Raw genomic sequence first — 17,750 nt, 5'->3', positions numbered from 1 at the left:
TCAATAGCTACACCGATAATCGATGCCTTTTTTCCAGGAACAAGTCCCAGATAGGCTAGAGATTTTATCTCATGGAGATTTTATCTCTTAGGAATGTGGCAAAGTTTTTACGCCGGCTTTCCTACCTAGACACAACCTGCACAAAGGCAGAAGAAAATCCTTGACACATTTCGTGTCGCGTTCATTTTGGTACAGTGGGTGAAGTAGTCACCACTTCAATGGGTTACGCATTCGCAACAATTATATTGGTATCTCTAATTAATACTTGCCCCGACTTCAGGGCTACGAGGGAGTCCCGCCTTCACAATCCTACACACACCTCTTTCACATGGATCGCTGCTCTTCATGCAATTCTATCGAGCATCAGGTTTTATGTTAAGTTCCGCAGGCTCAGGTCCCCTTCGACCAGTTCATCCCAGGTCAGTTTCGGTCGGCCTCTACGCTTCATCCTTCCGCCCGTCTGATGCGTCCTACGCGAACCGGAGCATATAGTGGTCTTCGCTGGAGATGCCCAGACCAATGCAACCGATGTTGGGTGAGCATCTCCTCGATTGATTCTACCACAAGCTTGTTACCTACACAGTCATTCCTTATTCAGTCGTGTCTCGAGTGTCCGCAAGCCCACCTCAGCATCCGCATCTCTGTCGCATGCATTTCTTTGATGTGCTGGTTTTTAGTCGCCAACATTCCGCTCCATATAGCATCGCAGGTCGGATCGTTGTTTTGTAGAACTTTCCTTTTAGCTTTTCTAGGACTTTTCGGTCATACATGACACCCGTTTCCAATCTCTATTTTCCCCATCCTTCTTAGGTTCTATGTCAAATGTCCTCTCCAAGATCACCATCACTTTGGATCATCAATCGCAAATATCAGAAGGAGTCTTTCCTCTGCAAGAGCTTCCCGTCTAACATAACATCCCCGACATCAGGCCTGGTGTTGTCGAAATCGCACCTCAGATATTCAGTCTTGGTCCCACCGAGTTTGAAGCTCTTCGATTCTAGAGTTTGACGTCACCACTCTAGTTTATCCTCTACCTCTTTCTTTGATTCTCCGATTAGCGCCACATCATCTGCGAAGAGCATACACCAAGGGACTCCCCCTGTATGTCCCTCGTAACTTAGTCAATTACTAGAGAAAATATATAAGGACTCAAGGATGATCCATGGTGTACACTTATTTTGATCGGGTAATCGTTCGAAACTCCTTCACACGTTTGGATACCGCTGACTGCTCCCTCGTACATATCCTTGATTAAGGTTATGTATTTTGGAGATACATTTTCTGTTCGAGTTCCCACCACATCAACTCATGCAAGACTATGTCGTAATCTTTGCCGAGGCAAATAAATACCATGTGTAGGTTTTGCTTTTGATCCCGGTAATGTTCCATTAGTTTCCTAACCGGAAAAATCTCTTTCGTGGCCGATCTTCCAGGCATAGAACCAAATTGATTCTTCGTCACACAAGTTTCTCTTCGTAAACGGCGATCGATGACGTATTCCCATAGCTTCATCGTGTGTCTCATGATTCAGTTTGATGCCCCTGTAATTTGTGCAACTCTAGATATCCCATTTATTTTAAAAAATCGGTACGATTACGCTTCTTCGCCATTCATTCAACATCCTGTTTGACCGGAAAATACTATTGAATAGCTTGGTCAGCCAGGTTATCACTTCATCTCCCAGGAAATTTGATACCTTGATGGGTATGGTATCAAGTCCCAACGCCTTCCCTTTTTTAGTTCCTCTTAAGGCCTCTTTTACCTCGCTCTCATGGATGTTACTGACAGCGTCCTCGGGAGAGTCCACGAGTTCTACAGAGCCCACAAGATTGTCTTGAGGAGTGTCACCCCCTGCATTGAAAAGTTTGTTAAAATATTCCTTCCATCGTGCCTTAATCTCCGCGTCTTCCACCAGGACTTGACCGTCTGCGACCTTAATACTTTGACTTGGATTAAATCGTACGTCATCATCTCAGACATCCGAGTAATCGCGTGTCAATAGCTGCACCATCACACATAAAAGGATTTCATCAATATCAGGTGGATTCCAGAAGCACCATACTGGATTCTAGAAGCAACTTGGAAATAATTTGGAATCCTTAGATCCTCACAAGAGTTATGCATATAACTCTTAATTCTTTCGAGTTACTATGGATCTGTTGATTCACCCTTGATTCGAACTTGTACAATTGAGCAGTAGCACCATCATAAATCACTTTGTTCCGCAAGTTTTATAAGCCAGACCTGATTGCCATGATAGCAACAATCCAAAGGTATTTAACCATGCGACTCCTTCCCTTAACGGCTTTATAACAATCAATCAAGTCGCATTTAAGCTGCAGACTAAAAATCCCAGCAATCTAGCTCAAAGAATGTTGAGCAAAAGTGTAGCCCCATGAAATATGATTTAATGAGTCCTCTGTTGATTTACAGACTGCACATCTATTTGCCAATGACACTTTGTATCTGCCCTGCGCTTTGTCAAATGTTGCACGACAATCTTCACGCAAAAGCTTCCAATTTTAAGCAGCAAGAGAAGTGTGAATAAACTTTTTTCAAATTAGATCAGCTCCTTCCATCTTCCCATAGCTGTCTCGAATAAACTCCTTTCCCTAGTTGCATCGCCACCAACTGGTTTAGGAAGCACACATATATTGATACTTGCATTGTCCATAATCAATTTGATGTTGTCAGGAATAACACATGAATCGTTGAAGGTAACATCACAGACTCGCGAAGGAAAATGATTCCTGGCAGAACTAGGAATCCCAGTTATTTCCGCAATGCTTCTATCTGCACACCAATTATCAAAAAAGTAAATAAGTAGATCTCCCATCACCAATAAGGCATTTGATATTCTGAGAATCCCAGTCGTAATAGATTATTATGGGGTATTTTGAACAAATTCCCGTAAAATTATGGGGTATTTTTAGGGATGGCCATGGGGAGGGTATGGCAATCCCAGTTACTGCCTCGTTCGTTAAAAAAAGTACCCTTACCCGTCCCGTTACCCACATGAATTTGGGAGGGGCGCGTATACGGATTACCCATATGGGGCGGATTTTCCATGAGTTACCCGAAACACCAAGTCAAATTTGTTTATAATCAAAACTTAAATATGAAAATAAGAACATAAGAATAATGCATTCTAAAATTTTAAATTCAGAAATTCATCTTAAAGTGAACAAAAGAATCTTTATGTTAGAGCACTGCTCGGTCAAACTCGCATGCGTTGCTATCTCAAGCATGTTTGTCAATGTTAGTGATCAAAACTATAAGTCATGATTTCTAGTCTCTTATAGATAAGTCTCGGACTAGGGTAGTAAGTGTAGTTGAGCTCAAGGAATTCATGGCGATTCATCATACAAGAAGAAGGTCTACTCAAGAAACCGGTGGAACTTCTCGACAAAAAGGTATGTGGAGACTTGAACTTATCTGTCACTCAAAAGTCTTTCTATTCTATCTCCTACTCTTTGAGACAAAAGTCGTATGCTATACATATAGACTAGATCATACACATTTGGTATTTCGAGCCGAGTATACCTCGCCTATCTATATCTCGAAATATGTGTTGGTAAGCTTTTCGTTTCGACCAAGTTTATCTTTACCTAGTGACGAAAGTCATGAATGTTTCAATCACTTTGAAAATTGCTTTGACGAGAAATAGTGTAACAACTATATAACGTCCTCTAAGAATGTTTCAATGATTGAAATAAGAGTTTAGATTACATAACCAATGGATTCCTTGAACCGAAGTTTTCGAACTTTGTTGATCAAGAGAACCGGAAGTATGGCAAGTGCCAAGTCTGCGAACTCAGTCCGGAACTGCCGAAGTTCTCAAACCCGAGAATTTCTGCTGGAGTTTACAAACTACTTGCGTGAGCCAAGTCCGCGAACCCAGTCCGCGAACCGGCGTAGTTCTCTAACCCGAGAATTTCTGCTAGAGTTTGTAAAATATATCCGGTGTCTTAAGTCCGCGAACCTAGTCTGTGAACTTGAGAAGGTTATATATCTAAAGATGATCTCTGAACTTAATCTTAAAAGACTAAGGAATGCGTTTGCTAACCGTGGCTATTAAAGTTCATGAACCGATTCTTGTGAATCAAATCATCTTTGCTTCAATTGTGTCTTGTGTAGTTACATAAGATTTCCTTGCAATTGAACAACTCTCTTAACTAGTTCATTTAAGTCAATTGAACTAGTTATGGTGAAGAAGAACATGGTTGGTATGAAACGCTCATATGGTTAACCTCTTTGGGTAGACTATTGCTGAACCAACAATGTACACGTTTGGGTGCGGTTAACAAACTTAGAAGCATACAGTCATTTGTGTATGACAGTTAAGTTTTCGATCTAACGGTTGAGAAATATTATCTTGAATCTAAATCAGGTTTTCATCTAACGGTGAATATTGATTGCTTTGCAACTAAGGCAAAACCCTGATTTGAAGACTATATAAAGGATAGACTTAGCATTGAGAAAACTAAACCCCACACGTCCGTGTGATACTAGTTTCTATGATAGAGTCGTTTCTCCTTTAACCTTTGGTTTTCTTCTTCTAAAACCAGGTTAACGACTTAAAGACTTCATTGGGATTGTGAAGCCAGACCGATACTACTTTTATCGTAGTTGTGCGATCTGATCTTGCATCTTCTATCGTAAGAGTGCAATCATATTGATTGGCTTGAGATCGTGAGAGTTCTCCGATAGGAAAGATATAAAAAGTAATCACAAACACCTTCGTCTCATCGTTTGTGATTCCACGACATCTTGTTTCGCTACCATACGATTAAGATTGTTGTGAGGTGATTGATCAATCTAGGCTGTTCTTCGGGAATATAAGACCGGATTATCAATTGGTTCCTGTTCACCTTGGTTATTATCAAAAGACGGAACAAAAACTTTTAGGGTTTTTCTGTGGGAGACAGATTGATCCTTTGATAGACTTGTCTGTGTGAGACAGATTTGTTTATTGTTAAAGCCTGCGATTTTCGGTCGTAGCAACTCTTAGTTGTGGGTGAGATCAACTAAGGGAATCAAGTGTGCAGTATCCTGCTGGGATCAGAGGCGTAGGGAGTACAACTGTACCTTGGATCAGGGGGAGACTGATTGGGGTTTAACTATAGTTCAGTCTGAAGTTAGCTTGGAGTAGCCTAGTGTCTGTATAGGCTTAATACAATGTGTATTCAATCTGGACTAGGTCCCGGGGTTTTTCTGCATTTGCGGTTTCCTCGTTAACAAAACTTTGGTGTCTGTGTTATTTCTATTTTCGCATTATATTTGTTTACATAATTGAAATAATACAGGTTGTGCGTTTGTATCAATCAATTGGAAATCCGGCCTTTGGTTGTTGATTGATAATGATTGATCCTTGGACATTGGTTTTTGGTACCGTCCAAGTTATTCCTTGTGTTTGATTATAGACTCGCTGATTTCTATTAGCTTGAGTGAATCAAAACAAGAGAGAGATATTAACTCCTTGAGATACTTTTATGTAGATTGAGTCTGATTGTCTAGTTGATTCTCTAGTAAGTGTTTCGGAGTTAGTCCATACAGATTGCTAATCGAAATATTGGGTGGTGTTGTTAGACCCCCGTTTTTTCAATTGGTATCAGAGCAGGAAAACACGTTGTAGATGGTGGATTTTCGACAAATGCTAAAATCGTAAACCCATAATTATACGAACTCCTGATCCAGCAATCAGATGTGAGTATTGAGACACGGGTCTCTCATCGAATCCTCTGACTGAGAATACTTTCTCTCAGAGTACATGCAGATATGTAGTCTCTAAGCTGGATAACGACATATCTTATAAATACTGAACACTTCAGTAATTATTTCTATATAGAATCACGAGATTGACGGCTCCTAGACAGCTTGCTCTGCTAGTATAGAACGATAACGTCTTCAGGATACAAACAACGAGTTTCCCTGACTATATAAAGGATATAAAGCTCCAGCAAGCTCATGTCAGAATAATTAATGCTCCTAGACAGCTTGCTCTGCTAGTATAGAGCCATAAGTTAATTATTCCTAAATTCTTGGATTCATCCACTGAATTTCCGAAAATATTCAAATATTTTCGCAGTATTTCGTTACTTCAATCTATGGTTCTTCCCAGCAGAATTCCATGGTTTAGTAATAAATATTCAATGCACGTGCATCTGAGCTACCTCTGAGTAAGCCCCGGCTCAAAAGGTACAAGGGTACTCAACGATGATACACTAACAATCACCGCGCGAACGAGTATTTCAAAATACGACAAAAACGATGAACCTATGCAAAATATGAAAGAAAATAATAAATAATTAAAATATTAACCAAGGCGCCAGGGGATTGGGCTCATCGACAGGCCGGCCGTGTTTTGGCCAATCCCACGCCAGTTTTATATTTTATCATATTTTTTGTTATTTTCCTTGATCTTATGAAAATCCTTTCATTTGAACAAATATCCTTCATTTTGAGGAAACTCCTCAGTTTCATGGTGCTTCATTCGCACGAAGGAAATAATATAAAATTGGAAAAAATATTGTGGGGCCGTGATTGTTGGCCAACCGGCCATGCCTTGATCCCGGCCGGCCCCACACCTCATGGTTCCTTATTATTTTATTATTATTTCCCTAATATCATGAAAACTCCTTCATCGCATGGTATTTTCACAAATCCATGAAAAATAATATAAAATTAGATAAACTCATGGGACCGGGCCCCAGATGGCCGACCATGCCCTAGCCGGTCCTACAAGCCCTATTATTTTATTATTATTATTTTAAGGTTTCCTTTAACCCATGAAATTCCTTGATTTCATGGTATTTCTCTCAAATTATGAAAATTCCTTCAAATCATGGAAAAATACACATAAAATACATAAAATTAAGGAAACTCGTGGGACCGGGCCCAAGCCGGCCAAGCCATGCCCTAGACGGTCCCATACGCCCTTATTTTTATTATTTTAATATTATTTGCTTCCTTGATCCCATGGAAACTCCTTCACTTTAAGGAAACTCCTCAATTTCAACAAAATTCCTTGATTTCATGATATTTTCATAAAATCATGAAAAATATTATAAAATTAGGAAAAGGCACCATGGGACCGTGGTCACTAGCCGGCCGGCCATGCCTTGGCTTCAGCAGTCCCACGCCTCATTATTCCTTCATTTTATAATTATTTTCCTTCATCTCATGAAGTTTCCTCGGTTTCAGCAAAATCCTGATTTTGTCATATTTTCTCAAATGGTTGCTCAAACGCACGCCAGAAAATATCAAAATTCTCAGGAATGAGACACGGACACCCTGGTGACGTGAGAATGTTACCTTGACCGACCAGGGTTGGCTCCTTGCCTCGCAATGAGCCGGTCCCATGTATTTTCTTGATTTGACCTAATTTGCGCAATTGCACGCATTAGGTCCAAAACTCTTCCAAATAATTTTGGATTTTCATGGAATGATCGTCAGTCGATCCCGTGACTGTAAAGGACATATCTTTCAACAAAATACTGGGGATTGACGGTCCACTGGTCAAGACGATCGATTTCACAATCCAAAACCAACCAAGAATCAAGACCAGAATAAAACCTCACATCTCTCAGAAGTCCAAGGTTCAAGATATCATGGAAAGAAAACTAAAGAAAGTCAGCAAAATAAGATTTCTGCTTTTCTGCATCCTCCAAGACTTGCAAAGCAGCTTTCTCCGCCTCCAGCTTCTTGGTCATCTCAACAACTTCATCCATCTTCTTCAACACGACATCACTGGTGGTGAAAGGAGTGCCACCTTCCAATGCTTTCATGATAGCATCAATCTTTTGACGAAGCCATTTCAGATTGAAGCCAAGTTCTTCAGCTTTCTTCAAGTTGTACTCCCAATCAAAGAGTACATCCCAGGTGACAGTATTTCCAGCTGTGATGTGGATATCATTTATAACACGCAAGATGGATTCTACTTGCCTCGTCAAGAAATAACTATGCTCCGGATCCTTTGTAACGACGATGTACCCATACGTCTTCCACGGTTTCTTGTACGTAGCAGCATATCTAATGGGAACGCTAAATCCACCAACAAACCTGCGATATGGGAGTATCTCACCAAATGGAGGAGTAAAATCAGTCCCTGCGTTGGGATACTCATGCACTATTATCCGGTTCTCAGTCGCTGGAGCAGCGTCAGCAATCATAGGAACAACTTCGGTTGAAGCAGCTTCTTCCATTCTCGATTCGGGTTCCACCATCTCACGCAAAATTCACCTCCACGACATCAACAACAAGCTTTCCATGACCTTTATGTACAGGGATGGAGGTCTCATTATCAACGTCTCCATAGTTTCTCAAGTCATCATTGTTGGATCCATTATTCCCAACTTCAGCATTTGGCACCTAATGTGAAGATTACATTGGATTAGAATGATTCAAGCATGGAAACCCAACACAACCATAAAATTCAGAATTTAAGTGAACTAACATCATCTAAGTTCCTTATTATGCACCCAAGACATGCGCAAATGGTGTAGAAGTCATGAAACACGTTTTCAAACAAGCTCAGCTGAAGAGATTTTACACTGCCCTGTATTCAACGGAGAACTGGAAGCAATTGATAAGAAATTTAAGGTTGTGTCATATACCATTCTCTTCGTATGGATGTTGACTACAACATATCAAAATTTCATAACAATCGGATGAACGAGCTAACAGATGTGGCCAAAACATCGGACAACATGCAATCTGGAAAAGTTCTGAAGGTCTCCGGGAAGTTCACTATTTCGCCTTTTTCAGGACCTAAACATGATCAAACTTCAAAGAGCTTCTTTTCTAAAGCTTGGAAATTTCCTGTGCTTGAAGATACATATGCAAACCGAGAAAATCTGACTTCGGACGAGGATTCTACAGCGTTTCTCGTAAAATCTGAAGTCTGAAATTTTCTGGTGACGTATTTCGGCAAAGTTATCCATAAATTCACATGGATTTTCATTCATTCACGAATCAGCAATATCATACTTCTTTGAAGAAATTACAGGAGGTATACTTACTAAGGGAGTCTCTAAATCATTTGAATCCTCGACAATGCCAGAAACTCCGTTGACAACACCGCTATCTCCATTCGGTTCGGGATTTCGGGAATTCTCCATATTCCCATGTCCCAAAGAAGAGTGCGCTTCATCAACATGCTTCTTATCTACAATGGTTTCTTCCTGGATTCATCAACAAAAATTATTATTATTTCATTCAAGGAGATGCCGCGATCACCTGCACGAAAGAGATATTTACATCGACTTCTTCATCAATACTGGATTCCTGAATTGTTCGCCTGGGAACAAGTTGAAGACCGTCAATCGATGGAGAAAAGGTCTAAAAAGAAATAACAAAACCTTGGTCTCGTGATCCTAATTTCACGGTCAGGAAAAAGTCATGACACAAGGAACGCTAACAACTCACCAAAGAAACGGCTGGGGACTGCACGTTATTTGCTAACATCCTGTAGTCCTTACTTCTGGGTGCTCCGCCCCGAAGACTTTCTTCCATTTTCGAGGAGTCTATATTGATCTGAAACCTCACTACACAATCATCATGTGGTATAGTTGATGAAATAATCAGGAGTACAACTCAGTATGAAGGATCTCTCACCATCACTCAGAGATCCCAGAAGTACCATTTCTTGAAGTTGCACCCGCGGAGATGTCATCCCTGGAAGCATCGTCTTTGAAAGTGTCATCATGGGAGTCAGTCATTCTTGCAAAGTAGATGTGACAGATGCATAACATTCAGCGCATCATTCAAAGCGTAGGATTCAACAAAACAACGAATCATGGAACAAAGATGCTCACATCAGCGTCTGCAAAAATGGTAACTTTCAACTCTAACATGTTTACGATTCCACTAATAGTACATGAGTTAATACTTCAAATCTTTCTCGTTCCTTCAAACCTGCTAAGATGAGCAAAATTCTGACATGATTTTCATAAAACCGTGAACAACCCACGTAAATTTTACAATGTGAACATTCACTGGTTTCTCAAAATCTGGAGAGACGTCCATTCTAGGATTGTGAAAACTCACATATAGACATTATTTTACCATGTATAATGGTCTACATTCAACAGTTGTTCAAAATCAAAACATGATTTTACAAACTATATAAATATTTAACGTGAAACTCACGTAAATTTGGAAAATATATATATATATATATATATATATATATATATATTTGCTCCCTCGCACGAGCATCTGTCTCTGAAACGAGAGTATATTCTCAAAGATTTCTGAAAGCTCGAGATAAAAAATTTTCATGAAAGCTCATAAACAAAATTTTATTACTAACAGACACACGTCTATTTTAAAAAAAAAAACTTTTCTCTCGTACGAGCATCCACCTTTGAAACGAGAGTTTATTCCACTTTGTGAAATCTCACATATTTAAAAAATAAAATTTTGTTTTTCGTGAAAGCTCATAGACAAAATTTTTATCATTAGACTCGGGTCCATTTTGTTGTTTCTTAAACGAACGAACGAGCGTCCGTGCTAAAACGGATTCCTTTCTTGGGCCCGGCCCGCGACTCCTAAACGACCAAGGTTCCATCACCAAATCAGCGGTGCTACCAATTTATGCTCATCAAACTATGCTCTATCATACCACTGAGATCTTCATTCAAGTCATGGTATGCTCGCACTATCAAAATCTGGTAACGTCTTAACTTACGACTAAGTTCAATTACTTATATTGTTTATGACCGGAAAATCACCATTCAATGCTGACTGAGGAACACGACTTTCCTCACTAAGCAGGGGACTTAATGTAGATGGTGTATTTTCGACGAAGGCTAAAATCGTAAACCCATAATTATACGAACTCCTGATCCAGCAACCAGATGTGAGTATTGAGACACGGGTCTCTCATCGAATCCTCTGACTGAGAATACTTCCTCTCATAGTACATGCAGATATGTAGTCTCTCGGCTGGACAACGGCACATCTTATGAATATTGAACACTTCAGTAATTATTTCTATATAGAATCACGAGATTGACAGCTCCTAGACAGCTTGCTCTGCTAGTATAGAACGATAACGTCTTCAGGATACAAACAATGAGTTTCCCTGACTATATAAAGGATATGAAGCTCCAGCAAGCTCATGTTAGAATAATTAATGCTCCTAGACAGCTTGCTCTGCTAGTATAGAGCCATAAGTTAATTATTCCTAAATTCTTGGATTCATCCACTGAATTTCCGAAAATATTCAAATATTTTCACAGTATTTCGTTACTTCAATCTATGGTTCTTCCCAGCAGAATTCCATGGGTTAGTAATAAATATTCAATGCACGGGCAGCTGAGCTACCTCTGAGTAATCCCCGGCTCAAAAGGTACAAGGGTACACAACGATGATACACTAACAATCACCGCACGAACGAGTATTTCAAAATACGACGAACCGACGAACCTATGCAAAATAGGAAAGAAAATAATAAATAATTAAAATATTAACCAAGGCGCCAGGGGATTGGGCTCATCGACAGGCCGGCCGTGTTGTGGCCAATCCCACGCCAGTTTTATATTTTATCATATTTTTTGTTATTTTCCTTGATCTTATGAAAATCCTTTCATTTGAACAAATATCCTTCGTTTTGAGGAAACTCCTCAGTTTCATGGTGCTTCCTTCGCACGAAGGAAATAATATAAAATTAGGAAAAATATTTTGGGGTCGTGATTGTTGGCCAACCGGCCATGCCTTGATCCCGGCCGGCCCCACACCTCATGGTTCCTCATTATTTTATTATTATTTCCCTAATCTCATGAAAACTCCTTCATCTCATGGTATTTTTACAAATCCATGAAAAATAATATAAAATTAGGGAAACTCGTGGGACCGGGCCCCAGCCGGACGGCCAATGCCCTATCCGGTCCCACACGCCCTATTATATTATTATTATTATTTTAAGGTTTCCTTGATCCCATGAAATTCCTTGATTTCATGGTATTTCTCTCAAATTATGAAAATTCCTTTAAATCATGGAAAAATACACATAAAATGCATAAAATTAAGTAAACTCGTGGGACCGGGCCCAAGCCGGCCAAGCCATGCCCTAGCCGGTCCCACACGCCCTTATTTTTATTATTTTAATATTATTTGCTTCCTTGATCCCATGGAAACTCCTTCACTTTAAGGAAACTCCTCAATTTCAACAAAATTCCTTGATTTCATGATATTTTCATAAAATCATGAAAAATATTATAAAATTAGGAAAAGGCACCATGGGACCGTGGTCACTAGCCGGCGGGCCATGCCTTGGCTTCAGCGGTCCCACGCCTCATTATTCATTCATTTTATAATTATTTTCCTTCATCTCATGAGGTTTCCTCAGTTTCAGCAAAACCCTAATTTTGTCATATTTTCTCAAATGGTTGTTCAAACGCACGCCAGAAAATATCAAAATTCTCAGGACTGAGACACAGACACCCTGGCGACGTGAGCGTGTTACCTTGACCGACCAGGGTTGGCTCTTTGGCTCTCAATGAGCCGGTCCCATGTATTTTCATGATTTGACCTAATTTGCGCAATTGCACGTATTAGGTCCAAAACTCTTCCAAATAATTTTGGATTTTCATGGAATGATCGTCAGTCGATCCCGTGACCACCCAGGGATGATTTCATGACCCCTTGGTCGGTCCATCACCTCTTCATAATTAATTAGGTTTTATCACCTAAGGCTCGGACGAGCATTTTTCGAATAAATGATTAAACCAGCTTTTAATCATTCTTTCATCGACAAATCACCAACTCTTCAAGAGATCTTGGTATTTTGCTCACGCGAGCATATGGACGCTACATAATCGAACCACGGTCTCATGTAGCCGGTCCTCCATCATTCCATGGTTAATTCTCAAATAAACCATCAATTGATCAAATTAGGGTTTCTGAGTCCAAAGATCATAATTCCCGACTCGAACACTAATAACTTTACGACGATCTCATGATCAGTATTCTTATTTATTATGCTCGGTTCAACTACCAGTATACTAATTAATGTTTTATTTTGGTCACGCTACCAATAACTCATCAGTCGAGCAACACTTGCTCAGATGAGCAATATTTGCTCAAACCAAGGAATATTGGTTCAACTATCAAAAATTCATCAAATGAGCAATACTTTCTCACCTCAACGTGAGAATTACACCTCTGCCTCAGTGGACACGTTCAATTCACGAGTTTCAGAACATTTTGCAGAATCATGTTCAACTCAGCAAATACATGGGATCATCGTCCCACGAAGTCAGTAACTGACTAAATACACGTCTGCCCTGCAGACTCCACGTTTACGAGACATCAATCATGTCACTTGGGGGGATATCAACTAGGGTTTTGGTCTGGCGTTCTACGACACGTGTGTTCATACACACGATGGAATGTGAGCAAGTCGTGCAATCAGTTGAAGGAGTTAACAAAGTAGTGGATGGAAAATCGACCAAGTCTCCGCACGATGAGCAACTGGTTTCAAACACGATTTCCATTTCCCCACTCTTTGATTCCATCAACTGTCACACTTCATGGGATCATGGTGTCTACAATTCCAACAATATAAATAAGTCTCTGAAATCATGATTGAATATACAACGATCTCACGTCTCACAGACAACACGAGATCAACACCTCATCATTTGAGTAGTTACTCTCAACTGAGCAACTTCAATCATTCAGAACTTATCTTATTCAAAATACACAACACACCCCCAATCTTTGATTACCATTGATTCCACACATTTCTCAGATTTCCTCCTACAGATCAACCCATCCTCTCTTGTGACCGAATTTACTCTGGAACGACCATTGTCTTGGTTTAGGCCGGAGTACTACAGATTGATCTCTCGAATTCAAAGCACTCCCTTCTTGCAGTGCATCTGTGTGAGGTTGAACATTTCGCTCGATTCAAGGAGTCTCCTCCGTACGGTCGTCTCCTCAATCCCGTGAAAACCAGCAAATCTTTTTGCCCCATCTACACACGTTCAAGACCTCATAAGTCTGTGTTTGTAGCGATCTGACTCTATGAACAAGAGTACTATCTCTGATAAACGCAATACCAGAAATAAGAATTCTATCTCGTCTAATTATAAAAAGAAGGGTTCTACTATCTTGTACTTAGATAAACCTTCCACATTGACGAGACAGACTAACACCGATATGTGTTCTTCCGATAACCCTTCAATTGAACGGGAAATAACTGAAGAGAGTCAATTGATTATAAACCTTGCTAGAACCCAAGCTGATAGATTTAATCGGTTAAAACATCATGTCGATGTTCTACTTGGTGTAATAAGAGATTCCAAATCCAAAGGAAACTTTGATGTTCAGTCATCGTGTACGTCTCTTGAAGCTAGTCTCAGAAAATATGCCTTGGAAATTGAACATCGCTTGAGTAAACTCTCTATTCAAGGATGCTCAAAGCAATCTAATATACCAAGTACTTATGACACAAAATATGGTTCATGTTCAGAAGCAAAAACAGAAACCCCTTCTTGTAAAACGTATGTGCCTGGAGTCACCATCAATCAAAAAGGCTGCACATCAAATGAAGAGAGGAAATCTTCTAACGATGGTTTTAAGGCTGTACTATCTAATCATTCTGATGATCAGAAAGTATGCTTGTCTGTGAAACAAAGAGTTCGGTGAAACAAAAAGGAACCTCTAAGTTGAAGAAAAACTCCTTGGTTCAACTTCAACACACCTTAGATTTTATTCTTAAAGGTGTAACTGACATTCGTATGTCTAAACCAATTGGTTTTCGTACCTACTTTGTGTATGTTACCAGGAAAGTCAGTTCAATGAGTTCCTCAAACACTCGAGAATAAAACAAACATCTGAATAAACATCGTCTAAAGGAAGATCGTGTGATGATCTCTGAAAATAACATTGCTCCTGTTGAGAAAGAAAGTTCATATGAAAGAAGAAATATTGGTGAATTGAGAGATAATCTGAAGAAGATAATTGAAGGATATAAAAAATTCGTCAACAGGTTGTCTTCCTCATCAAACCAAAATTCTTCTGGTAAGAACTTAAACTATGTCTCGTATTTTGATGACAATAAGTTTTATGATAATTTCTCACATAACAAGGGATCATTTCCTCGTCTCGGAAGGAAAAAGAAACTTGGTCACAAACACAAATCTCTTGATGACAATATTGCTCATACCTGTGCTAATTAATCACAAGGTTTAAAGAGCTTACTCATAAAAACCATGTTGAGTAAGATGTGTTGTTATTCAGGTATACTTTTGGCATGCGCATCTGGTAAGTTGAGCTATCTTCTTATCGTCCATGGCGAAACGATTGCAGATTGTTGTGCTTAGGGTATTGTTTTTGGTCCAAAGTTACTTATCATTTTTTTAGGAATTCCTCCGTTGAATCTTGGTCCTTGCTACATCCAGGTCCAAAAGTTTTTTTTTAAAAACCATGTTTTTTATTTTTGTTGGGCTTCTTTTTCTGGGTCATGTTGTACTCAAACGGATACCCGTGTTATGGCACGAGTCAACTGTTAAGAAAACCCTAGAATCTCTTCTCTAAGAGACCCTTATATACCAACTTGTAAGTTTCAAAAGTCACGTACGCATACTCTAGGTTGATTTCTGGGTTATCAAGTATGTCTTCTTCTTCATCTTGCTATGGTGGTTTCGCAAGAGGATTCCTTGACAAAGAAGTTGTTGTCGAGTCTAAGAAGAAAAGAACTCTTATAGACGAAGATCATCCCAATGCTTGATGTTACTTTGCCTATATCCATGAGGATGCTGAAAAGGATGATATGATTTCTGCTGAAGTTGTTCACGACTTTCTTAAGTACTTTGGAGAAGCAAAACAAGAGCTCATTGCTACTCTGAAAAATCTTGATGCTTTGAAAACTGAGTTGAAAAAGGTTACTACTGACCTTGGTTTCATAAACTCATGCATCAATGATCTTCGCAAAGAGAATCACCACTCCGATGTTGCAATGAATGTTGTCTTTCACAAGCTCAAAGACCCCATGACTCGTGTAGTTCCTGAACCGTCCATATGATCTTAGGTCGTGTTCGGAAATTGTACTGGAGTCTGTTTTCCTTTAGCTTGTTGATTTACTATTGTTTCCTAGTATGTCTTCTTTTTGGCTTAGTTGGAAGAATAACAAGTGCTTTGAATAACGATGATTGTGACTACACATAACTATTATTTTCATCTTCTTGTTTTTAGGTTTTTGGTTTAAAATTCTAAAACTATTTGGAGGATGATGTTTTGCAATATTTTTGATTTTGTTATATTGCAACTTGTTATGGGATATTTGTGTTTACGTCCGTGAACTTTGTTGTCCCATATTTTTGTCAAAAGTAAAGTCGTTCGTGATCGGTATTCATGTATTAATTTAAGGATGAATAGACTTTTGACATATACAAAAGTTAAGCCTATATTGTCAATCTTTGACGGAAGATAGGTTAAAATCTTTTGTATCCAAGGATTATTGCTATTGTATATGCTTGTGCAAAAGAATGAGTCCTTGAGTATTCCACGGTATTGATCTTTATTGATCCATCCTTTTTGTATTACCGTGAGGCTCCGTGATGTGTCTTATGTTGAGCACGATACAACTAAGTTGATTATTTTTGATTAGCCTGGTTGGTTGTTCCGTGAGGTACGTTATGTTGAGCATTTAGAATTAAATTAATCATCTCCTTGGTTATTTAGTTATTACTCCACAAGTTCTCTTGTGTTGAGTATATGAACGATTAAGCCAATCACTCTCTTGTATGATTAACTTAGTCGTTGCTCCGTAAGATTACTTATGTTGAGCACAATGAATTAAATTGAGCACTTTTTTGGTTAATTTTATTATGTATTCCAATTAGATTATTCATGGGTTTACTTATGAATAATTTGATTGAGTGTTGGATATAAAAATCATTCTCATGATTTTGGTGCCCAATAAAATCCTTCGTTTCTTTTGAAATTAAGGTCGCTCATTGTTGTTCCCTTGGGAATGACATCAAATGGGGGAGAGTTCTTTTGAACTTGTGCTTAATGGTTATATCTTGAGGGGTGTGCGGCTGTGGAATTTTAGAGGGGTTATCTTGTATCTTTAAACTCCTTGACGAATGTTGTTAGCTTCGGCTATATGATTGTATCTAAATAAGATGATCTGTGTTTCTTTCTCTCAGTCATGAAATGTCTCTTACGGAAATTTCATTATGATCCCGTTCTTGTACCTTTGCCAATTTTATTGACAAAAAGGGGGAGAATTAATATGTAGTTCACACTACAAATACATATGGTTTTCGGATCATTGTGTAAGGAGGAGTGGTTTTCATGTGAGATGGAGTATTGACTAAGGGGGAGTGATATATATCACCATAGTATTATTGTTAAAGTTGTGATACAATTGGACTTTGACACTATGTAATAATACTATGACACTGTATAACAATGATCGAGACCGATGCTTTCTCATTGTTATAGCTACGGATCTTCAACAACGGTGATGCTAAACTTACAACCTTTGGGATCATTGGAGTACTTGGAAGTGACGAAAATTTCGAGTAATGTTGAAGATTAGAATGTGGAATAGGAGCTACCAAAGTTTCATTATCTTTTTGTATTAAATATGTATTGATAGTTTTCTCACTAAAATTGACAAAGGGGGAGATTATTAGAGCACTGCTCGGTCAAACTCGTATGCGTTGCTATCTCAATCATGTTTGTCAATGTTAGTGATCAAAACTATAAGTCTTGATTTCTAGTATGTTATA

Source organism: Papaver somniferum, chromosome 3 (genome assembly GCF_003573695.1).
Source record: "Papaver somniferum cultivar HN1 chromosome 3, ASM357369v1, whole genome shotgun sequence".
NCBI lineage: Eukaryota > Viridiplantae > Streptophyta > Magnoliopsida > Ranunculales > Papaveraceae > Papaver > Papaver somniferum.
Note: the sequence above shows the minus strand (reverse complement) of the source record.